This window comes from Ischnura elegans, chromosome 9 (genome assembly GCF_921293095.1).
Source record: "Ischnura elegans chromosome 9, ioIscEleg1.1, whole genome shotgun sequence".
In the NCBI taxonomy this organism is placed as follows: Eukaryota; Metazoa; Arthropoda; class Insecta; order Odonata; family Coenagrionidae; genus Ischnura; species Ischnura elegans.
This window is the reverse complement of record NC_060254.1, coordinates 15,295,119-15,305,054: the sequence shown is the minus strand read 5'-3', so window position 1 is coordinate 15,305,054 and position 9,936 is coordinate 15,295,119. Positions and strand designations below refer to the sequence as shown.

At 38.5% G+C, this 9,936-nt stretch overlaps 2 non-coding genes across 2 annotated transcripts; both read left to right on the top strand.

Annotated features, from left to right (window-relative positions):
• The first annotated feature begins 287 nt into the window (after nt 1–287).
• On the top strand, nt 288–360 carry Trnaa-ggc. Its single transcript has one exon. It is a non-coding gene; the product is annotated as a tRNA-Ala (tRNA).
• A 7,169-nt stretch (nt 361–7,529) lies between these two features.
• Trnav-uac lies at nt 7,530–7,602 on the top strand. Its single transcript has one exon. It is a non-coding gene; the product is annotated as a tRNA-Val (tRNA).
• The last annotated feature ends 2,334 nt before the right edge of the window (nt 7,603–9,936 follow it).

Below are 9,936 nucleotides of genomic sequence, written 5' to 3'. Positions count from 1 at the left end.
AGGCCGCATACCAGCGACAAAATAAGGGTTTTTCACCCCGACAGCGGCTTAGTAAGCACGACCCTCGCCACATGTGCCACAGTGTGATGCGATTTCTGTTCTCATGATTTTTATTTTTTTGCCCATCATCTCTGATGAAGAACGTTTAGTGTGGCTGAACGATTCGCTTTTTGGAAAGAGGCATCTAATAATTACGTGACGCGCTTAGGAAGGGTGGGGGTCAAACCGACTTGTGACGTCAACATCTTTTTCGGTAAAACCCATCCCGAAGTTCGCTCTAAGAAAATGGCTTGGTGGTGGAACTGGTTAACACGCCTGACCGGCAATCGGGAGATCCGGGTTCGAATCCCGGCTAGGTCAAATATTTTTCATAGCGAACTTCATTCTTTGGTGTATTTAACTTTGCACCTGTGCGAGTGACTGCGTACTAAGTCACTTGTTCCTGCAGTACTGGAGTATGAATTTCATATCCTAAGGGAAGTGTGCCAGTTTCTTACCCTAGGCTACCTTGCAATTCGAGGATTTTCTTTACCCACTGAAATAATTATCAACACGACTCGGTAATTGGTTACTTTCTAATAATTTGTAACAAATAAAATTCCTAGATGTGTTTCTATATTTTTTCATGGATTTCGCGTAGAAGTACTTGCATGCAATATATACTTGATCAATCAGCGATATCATCCAAAGGTTGGTTTGGATAGGTAAGAATAGAGCTCACCCAACACTAACAAAAAGTGACTGGCGCATAAATTTCATTCCCTAAGGGTGGAGAGTGAGTTTCTTACCCTGGACTACCTTGAACTTCGAGAATGTTCTTTACCCACTGAAATAACTAGCTTCATGACTCGGTAATTAGTTATTTTTTGTAACAAACAAAATAGGACTTTTGGTAGTATTTCTCTTTTTTCCATTTGCTGCACTTAGAACGAGTTACGTAGCACTAAAATACATACTTACTCCGCGATTCAACCCGAAGGTTGTTTAGATAGGTTAGAATTGAGCTCACCCCGCACTAAGTCTCTGGCTTCTGAATTTCATTCCCTAAGGGTAGGGGGCCAGTTTATTACCCTGTGCTACACCGCACTTTTATGTTTGTTTAAGTTTCCGTGAAACATAAACAAGCATATAATTCGAAGAGACATTCTTTGGCTTTTTCCCAATATTTACTAGATCAGAAATTAAGGTTGCTAATTATATTGCTTCCCTCAACTTACAAACTAAATAAATTCCCTTCACTATCAAAATAGATTACTGGAAATATTATTACTCAATATTGTTTCGTGATTATACGTGTAACGTGTTTCGGTCGTAAAAAAATCTACTCACTGACTCATTGATCTCTCTCTGATTCAAGTGCTTTATGTTGCATTGAGAACCACCTCCTCTGTGACCCCAATTATGAACCCAGGACGCGTTCATACACGTAATAAAATAACCAAATACACGACACGGTAATTGATAGGTTCTTTAGAATTAACAAGGAAAATCGGTTTCCTGTAGTGTTTCTAACTGATTTATTCGATCGATTTCACAAGGAACTAGCTAAACAACCATGATGCATCCAAACACGCCTAAATCGCACTCTAACTCTCCTCATAAACCCACTTAAGCGCTATCATCTCCCTTTCCTGCCTCAAATGCATAAATTTCATTATGAAAAAAACCACTGGACTGAACTGCTATATGAGCCCATATCGAAATATAGATATTCCAACATCATATGACTTTTAAATTAGATAGTTTGCTCTTCATGAGGCATAAAACTCGAAGTAAAAATCGTCGACACTTTGTTATACAAGTTCACTACTTAGTAATGAGGCATTACTACAAATCCATTGCTTGCCTCTTGTCATTGATTCAATATCTGCCGATCTAATGGCTTTCAACTTTTCATGCCAAACTCATGTTGCCAATTACAACGTGATTGATTTCATTATAACAGGTGATCTTCCGATAAAAGTAAATTGAATTTCGAAATTGAACACAAATTGCCCGTGTTACCAATCACCCCCGCCAGCCCACTGGCGCAATGAATACAACTCAATATCACGCACTTACCTCATACATTCTTGTTCAAAAAAGAGCAGGTGGAGTGATATGATAACATGTGCACCGCTTAAAATTCATTTCTTAGAACATCAGGGGCTCTTCAAGGTGACCCGGGGTTCGATACAAGGTAAGCCAGGAATAGGCTACCACAAGGCAGGGTCAAACGCCATGAGATAAAGGTGGAGAAAAACCCGGCGTTGGCATTAACGAAAGGCGCCAAAGGGACCACGGGTTAACGTCCCATCCGACGGACGGAGTGCTGCACCTGAAGTGCCCTCCACAAAGCACTCAAGCAGGGATCGGGAAGCCTCTGAAAAAACTCCTCCACCGCCGGGACTTGAACCCGGACCACGAATATTACAGAAGAGGATCCACAAGTCTGCCTCTAAATAAGTTGTCACCCACCGGGTTAACAAAACCGCACGCTTCTCCCGTCCAGGTGGCAGTTCCATCGCTCGTTCCTGAGCTAATTCTCCCGGAGTATAACCCACGGAGTAAGTGCTGTGCGTGTGTGATTGATTTTGTAAGTGTGTGATTTCTTAACTGAAGCAGCCTTAGCGAGGCCCCCCAAACCCTCGCGAAGGTTTCTTCGGAGTTAAGCGAGTGATTGGGTGTGATTTTATTCAACGGAAGCAGCCTTAGCGAGGTCCCCCCAAAACCCTCGCGAAGGTTCCTTCATAGTCGAACGAGTGCTTGTGAAGGGTTTCCGTTAGAGAGGCTGGGGTTGGTCACTGCTGCGAATCTTCCCGTTCCAGCATACCAACACAGTGCATTGTTTATACCTGCGACGAGGTCCCCTGTTACGGCCATTGGAGTTTTTTCATTTCCCAATCGCAATATGGGTTTACAAAAGTCGCCACTTTCGTCGCGGGCAAAATGGTCTCACCGTCACGGGGAAATAAGGTATGATTTGGGGTATGAATCGGAATCTATATACATGTTGTCCTTATCTATCAAATTCATAGCTTGTCAATGCTATTCCTCGTAATTACAAACATTATAATGCAAAATATTGGGAAAAAAGTGAACCGCATTGCACTCATCATTGCGCCGCGGACATTTTTGAAAACAGATTTAAATGCGACCGAAGTGGCAACAGAAATCAACATTCTATGGGATGGAATTGGGCCTCTTCTATGCAGCCCCCTTGATCCGGACTTTCCAAGTACCCCGATACAGCGTAATAGATAAATGATTTTCCACGATAATTTCCGCACACTTGTGAGCGTACCTAATTACGAGTCAATTCGGTCCACGGGATAGTAGGATGTCTAAATGCCATAATATATATAGGGTTTGCTCCTTGATAATTATTATAACAACGAACCAGATGAATCTGTTGATACGAGTCGAAGACATTACAGAACTGGTATGAGGGAATTGATGCGCGCGATCTATTGAGCATATTAAATGACCGTTCCCTCGGCGGATTTCAGAGAGTTCGATAATCATCTCCCCGCGTCCGACAATTCGGGAAATTGTTGTGTCAATTAACCTGTTTGCTTTCCCGCTCCCTGATGATCATGCGAACAGGAAATTACTAGACTCGTTCGAAGCCTTTATCCTTGCTCCAATTCAGCGGCACGACCGACTGTACGGGGAATATCATAACCTGCTCATAAATTTCCACGGCGGTCATCCGTTTTTGCGCTCCATTATCACTTGGCGAAGCATGAAAATCCCGTCGCTGTCGCTCGTGTTTTGTTTCTAGGCCGGGGGGATAAAAACAAAAGACAGATATCCCGAGTCTTTACCGAGAGCGACGAAACATCGACCTAATAATCACAAACGATGACTGCCATGGAAACGGGAGTCGTTTGTTTTCTGCCGCCCCTGCTTTCTCCTGTTTTTCAACTTTTTTTTCTCTGCCACAAGGCATCCATCTTCCCTTGTTTAACTTCAAACTCGTCGTCAACTCTCCATAGGTATCATTTACTCCCGTTTCCGACGTCGAATCACAACTTAAAACTATCCTCAGCACAAAGCAACAAAAAATTACCCTTAAATGCTGTGAAAGCTGTTGCACAACACTATCAAGTATAAGAAAATTGTTCTTATCCTCTTAAAACTCTAAGATTGTTAAAATGTTTGCGGCATCTATTCGCCACAATATAAAAAGGTTATCGATTTTTCTTCCTCAATCATTTTTAGACTGCCATTTAAAATGAATATTTTGGCCTCTTTATAACCAAGCCTATTTCATAAAAGTATTACGATATTTTTGCTTTGATTTAGTATCACTATGGTATATTTGTCATCACTGCATAATAATAACCCTACACCTGAGGTATGGTACCCTATTTCCCTTGAATTTTCAATCAAAACCATTTCCATATTGAGAATCTATAAATAAGTTAATAAACATGTTAACATAATCATAATACTGCTCCACAAAAATTGTCTTAATCCCTTTCATCGTACTATATTATTTTAACAAAGGAAAAACTAGGTGGAATATTAAAATTACGTACCATAATAACTCAATATTCAATTGACGCTATAAACAAAATTTGAAAAAATAAGTGTAGCTCCAGAGATAATTATTTGCCCTCTCCGCACAAACGGAGTCATATCTCCCCTCTTTTGACTTCAAAATAGTCGTCTTCTCATAGTAATAATATTTATCCTACTCATGAGAAAAGGGATTCACAATTCTACAGCCCTTCAGTCTTATTGCAGCAAAAATTATCATCACCACCTTTTTTTACGCTAGCTTGTGTACGAACATTTGAAAAACAGGAGGCCATTACGAAAAAAGTCTTACCTCAGGATTTTTTTTATAATTTCAACAAATTACTGTGTTAAATAGAGATCCATTACGCGGCCATTAAACATCGAAGTAGTTTTCCTGGTTAATGTAATACGAGTTTTAGTAAACAAGAGAATGTTTTGCTCTACATTATGACGAGACATCCATCTTGCCTTGTTTTACTTCAAACGCGTCGTCATCTCCACGGAATATTTCCAGTTATTTCCTCAACAACGAAACCCACATCTCCCCAACCCCCTATAATCTTTCCTCCTCCTTCTTCTCCAAACATTGCATGAACGGAGAACATCCATCGGCAGCCGCCCTCGCACACTGAGAGAGGGACTCCCGACGAAAAACACAAATCCTCGATTCGTCTTCATTTCCTGCCATCCCTGGATTACCCGACGGCGCAGAGCCTACGCCAAGGTATATGAGCCAATAGGGAGACAGGAGGAGGAAAGCAAGCAATATCACTCCTGTCCTCGCCTTTCCTCCGAAAAAACTAAACGCTAAACTATTTCTCAAGCTAGAATAGTTAGCCTTCTTTCTAGTTAGGAAAGCGTTTACCCTCTTACTTCACACCACATAATTCTTTGGTCCGAGTAAAAAATATTTGGCGCATCCATAGCGGATGCCATTTTTAATTCGCGAGTCAAACACTCTAGGCCCACAACCCTTCAGATGTAATGGTGGAGTAATTGGTTTTTTACACTTATAAAACTAAGCACTGGTGACATTTGTCAACCTCTCAACACTCAGAACTGACTGAGATGGTATATCTATGCATAAAACTCACAGACAAAACTTCTAAAATTGGTCAAAATAATGATAAAAAGAGTAAACATTAATATTATGGAACAAAATATGAACAACTCAATAGATAATTACACTAATTTCAAAATTTTAATGGTAGAAATAACTAGATTTAATGCTAGCTCAAATATAATATAATATTGGCAGTTTTCTCCAATAATAGGACAGAAAAAAGACAAATATATCAGGAAGAGTAATGCTATTAGTAAGCAAAGTAGGCGTTCATGAAAAGGAATGAGTTGATGAGAGACTCAAGTAAAGACTCATTGGTACGCAGTTTATTGTAGTTTTAAATCTTTTTATTTGCAGAAATTATGACTTATTGTTAGATTAAGATAAACGATATTGGGTAACTTTTTAAGTGCTTATATAATGTGTGATAGTAGTGCTCTGCCTACAGAAGCGAAGGAGACAATATTAAAACATCGAAATATAGTTTACATGTGATGCAAATTGTTGTTGCTGGAATGAATTACTGAAATTATCCTTGAGATCGTATTTTCTTTTTTAAAATATTGGTACCGGATATTAATATTTATTCATGATTTGGTGATATAGTTGTCATTAAGTAAGTTCCGTATAAATGTCATCAACGGAAGATTGTGCCATTGGGACTGTTGCAGACGAAAATCACATACCATCGAAAGTGAGCGTAGGATTCAAAAGCATATGTAAATGTAATACCTATTAGAGGAACAAGTAAAGAAATTGTTGAAAAAATATCCATATTTTTATAACAATTTGCTTACTTGTTCCTCTAATAGCCGGGAGTAATTTCAAGAAGTGTAATGACGAGGGGGTAAATAAATTGTGATTGGGTGAAATATATGTAAGTTGCGCATTCCAAGCGAGAGAAAATGATAATATTGCCACAAACCTCATACTTATTAACAAATATCTTCCTTTATCGTCAAGGAAATCAATAGCTGACGATAAAAGTTGCCTAATAAAATGAGAGAAAGTGATAACATTGCGGAAAACTTCACATTTAATTATAATTATCATATTTGGACCCCACTGTACAATCAAAAACTGACTGTACAGTGAAATATATATGCCTGTTCAGAGTGAGAGAATGTGATAACATACCGGAAAAATCATATTTAAATAAAAATATCTAATTTATATTCCAAGAGAAACGCCAAATGATGATTGAGTGAAATATAGTTGCCTATTCAGAGTGAGATAAAGTGATAAAATTGCGTCAAAACTCATATTTAATCAAAAATATGTATTTTGTGTCAAGGTAGTAAATAAATGATGATAGAGTGAAATAAAGCCTATTCCAAGCGAGTGAAAGTGATGACATAAATGAGAGAAAGTCATAACATGGTGGCAAACCTCATGTTTATTAACCAATAAATTATATTTATGTCAAGGTAATCGATATAGATGATGACAAAGTTAATTATAGTGGCCTATTCAAAGAGGGATAAAGAGATAACATTGTGGCAAACCTCATTATTTACTCGGTGATGAGGGGAAAACAAAACAAAACGTACAATGCGCGCGGGGGAATTCATGAAACCCACTAGTCGGTGGCCGTAGCGGCACCTTTTTGGTGTCGGTACGGCTAACGACGATCTCCCGTTTTCACGTCGGTGCCGCACCGATCGGGTTCGTGCAGAATCGCACGACTGGTTACCGGGAATCGATGTGACTTCCCATCCGACCAACCGTGTGCAGCACCGATCGGTATGGAGATACAGAATACGGCCTAAAGGGAGAGAGAAGATCTCAAAGTGTGAGTTTCGGCGAAGGCCATTCTCGATCAGTGGAAACTACTCGAAGGATGGCAACAATGATGAAGCTAATTCTAATAACATAATTATCCTACATGCCAGTTACCTAAGATGTCTTTAGTTATCTATATAAAGAATGTGTTACAAAAAATTAGTCCCCTTTACCAGCAGTTCCCGTGGTGTAGTGGTTATCACATCCGCTTTACACGCGGAAGGTCCCCGGTTCGAACCCGGGCGGGAACAACTTTTTTCCACCCGTCAGATGAACTTATGACAAATTTAAAGTTTTGAATGACCTATTTCAAATGAATTCTGTTTATATGAAGTTTTAAAAATATTTGTCTTATTATTATTTAAGAAAATTACTGTTTCGGAAGTTTATTCTCTAAACTCATACTGCAGTGCTGAGGTGAGGCTGAAAATACCCGAAACCTTACAGCATTCATTAACTTTTGCGCAATTTGCGGCAAAATTTTATTATTGGACACGGACGGGAAAACTATAAAACAATCTCGCAATAACAACGGTAAATGGTAAGACTGCGTGAGACACGGTTTTTCAACTTTTGCATTGCATTTATGAATCCGTTTAATCTATCTAACTAATCACTATCACGCTAATTTTCAGTACCCCGAGGATCTGATAAATTTTCCACGAAGCAATCAAGAAATTTACTCCACGGGAGTTGAATTTTAATTGCATACATTGCCAATATTGATGAAACATGTGGCAAAAGAATTATGTTGAAGATAAAAATTTCAAATGACTTTTTTGAGTGCATAAGCACACAGCAAACGGATTCACAGTGAATTTGGAATCAATAATCCACTTACATCATTCATTCCTGTGCATTTCCCAGACCTAGTTGTAAGCATTCAGCAGTATTCTCCCATCATCCTAATATCCAGAGTTATTAGGTGTCGTGGCTCTATTTCCTTGCCATTCTGACCTATTTAACCTGTTCCAAAGTTCACCGAGGTCTGAAAGGATAGAATTAAGGTGCGAATATGTAAACTGAAAATGTGTTCAAACTCATGAGCATCCAGCATCTAGCTTCGTATGAAACTTGTACAAAGGTGGAAAACAGTTGGGGTTGAAATTACTATACTCAAGAGTAAACAATCTTTTTAACTATCACGATAGAGGGATAAAGATATCCATAAGAAAAGCCATCTACTGTAATCCAACACCAGAGTGGAGGGCCCAATGAACACCTACAACTGCTACTGCAAAAAAAATTAGGCTTGTGAAAAATATATCCATGAATTACGAATAGTATACTATCTATTGCAATAGCCTGTTTGACGAAGATATTACAAACACCGCTCATTCCACTTTTTGAAAGAGTACATAATATAAAACTCGTTTGTTTCTGCGCTGAATGCTGACATACAATCCATTTTGATTTTTAAAATAACTCCTAAATGCTCTCTGAAACGAAATTTTAGCGATTTTATTGGTTGCCGCACGAATACATTGCAAATGAGAAAACTCGTTATTCTCCGTTCCATTTACCCGTCGACATCGTCATTGGTACATTGTTCTTGCAATAGGGTTCATCACTATTGATTCACTGATGAATAATTTACGTAGTTAGTCGATGACCTTTAAAATTTATTTCGGGTAGCAGAAATAATAGTAATAATCTTGTATGGGTAAACTTATTTCAATTACTAACCATTAAAACAACTTTACATACCATCAAGGTTTTTTGGCTGAAGTCTAAATGGCATAATGGGAGCTAATAGGACTTGCACCAGTTTTAGTTCGATTCATAGCGATAATCATGATATATTTATTTTCGTATCGCATGCTCCGTGCTAGTGATAAGTCACCCCTGCCAAAACCCCTTAAGGTGCCGCGAAAATATTATGAATACGTAGATATATCATACAGCTAAAAGAAAGGCAAAAGCAGTGAGTACAATTGCATGAATTTAGTTAAAGGTAAACTTCACATTGAAACTTCACTTGGCATTATTGAAACGATTCGATAGTTACAAACAGTATGTGATCTATCATCACACGACCGTTTCAAACATAGGGCTACTCTATTTTGGAAGATTAGTAGGGATGTATTTTCTCGCGGCGCGACGTGAGATAACCTCACAGCGTAAGGCTTTGAAGACAATGGAAGATTTAAAGTCAAGTGTAAAATTATCAGTAGATTCCAAACGGAAGTTCGAAAAAACATTTTCCCACGGACAGAGAACATAAATAAAAACCAAAACCGTTTGTCAAGTAGCGCTGTAAGTAAGTGTATCCTTTATCCAATAATATTCTAACATGAATACTATTCAGCAAGTATCACAGTGTGGTTCAAATAATATTAGGATGTGTTTACTATGTCGCTTTTCATGTGACCCTCATGAAGTCCACAAAGGGGTAAAATTAACCTCTGACTAATGCCCTCAAGCAGGTCAACGAAGTGCTTTGTAGTTATCGCAAACACAGTGTGCCAAAATGATGATTACAATGTACAAGTTTCTGCAAACTAAAATTAATTTAGACCCCATCCTTCATCTCTTCATTTGAACAACATAATGATGAGTAAAAAATTAATAATTAAATGTAACTT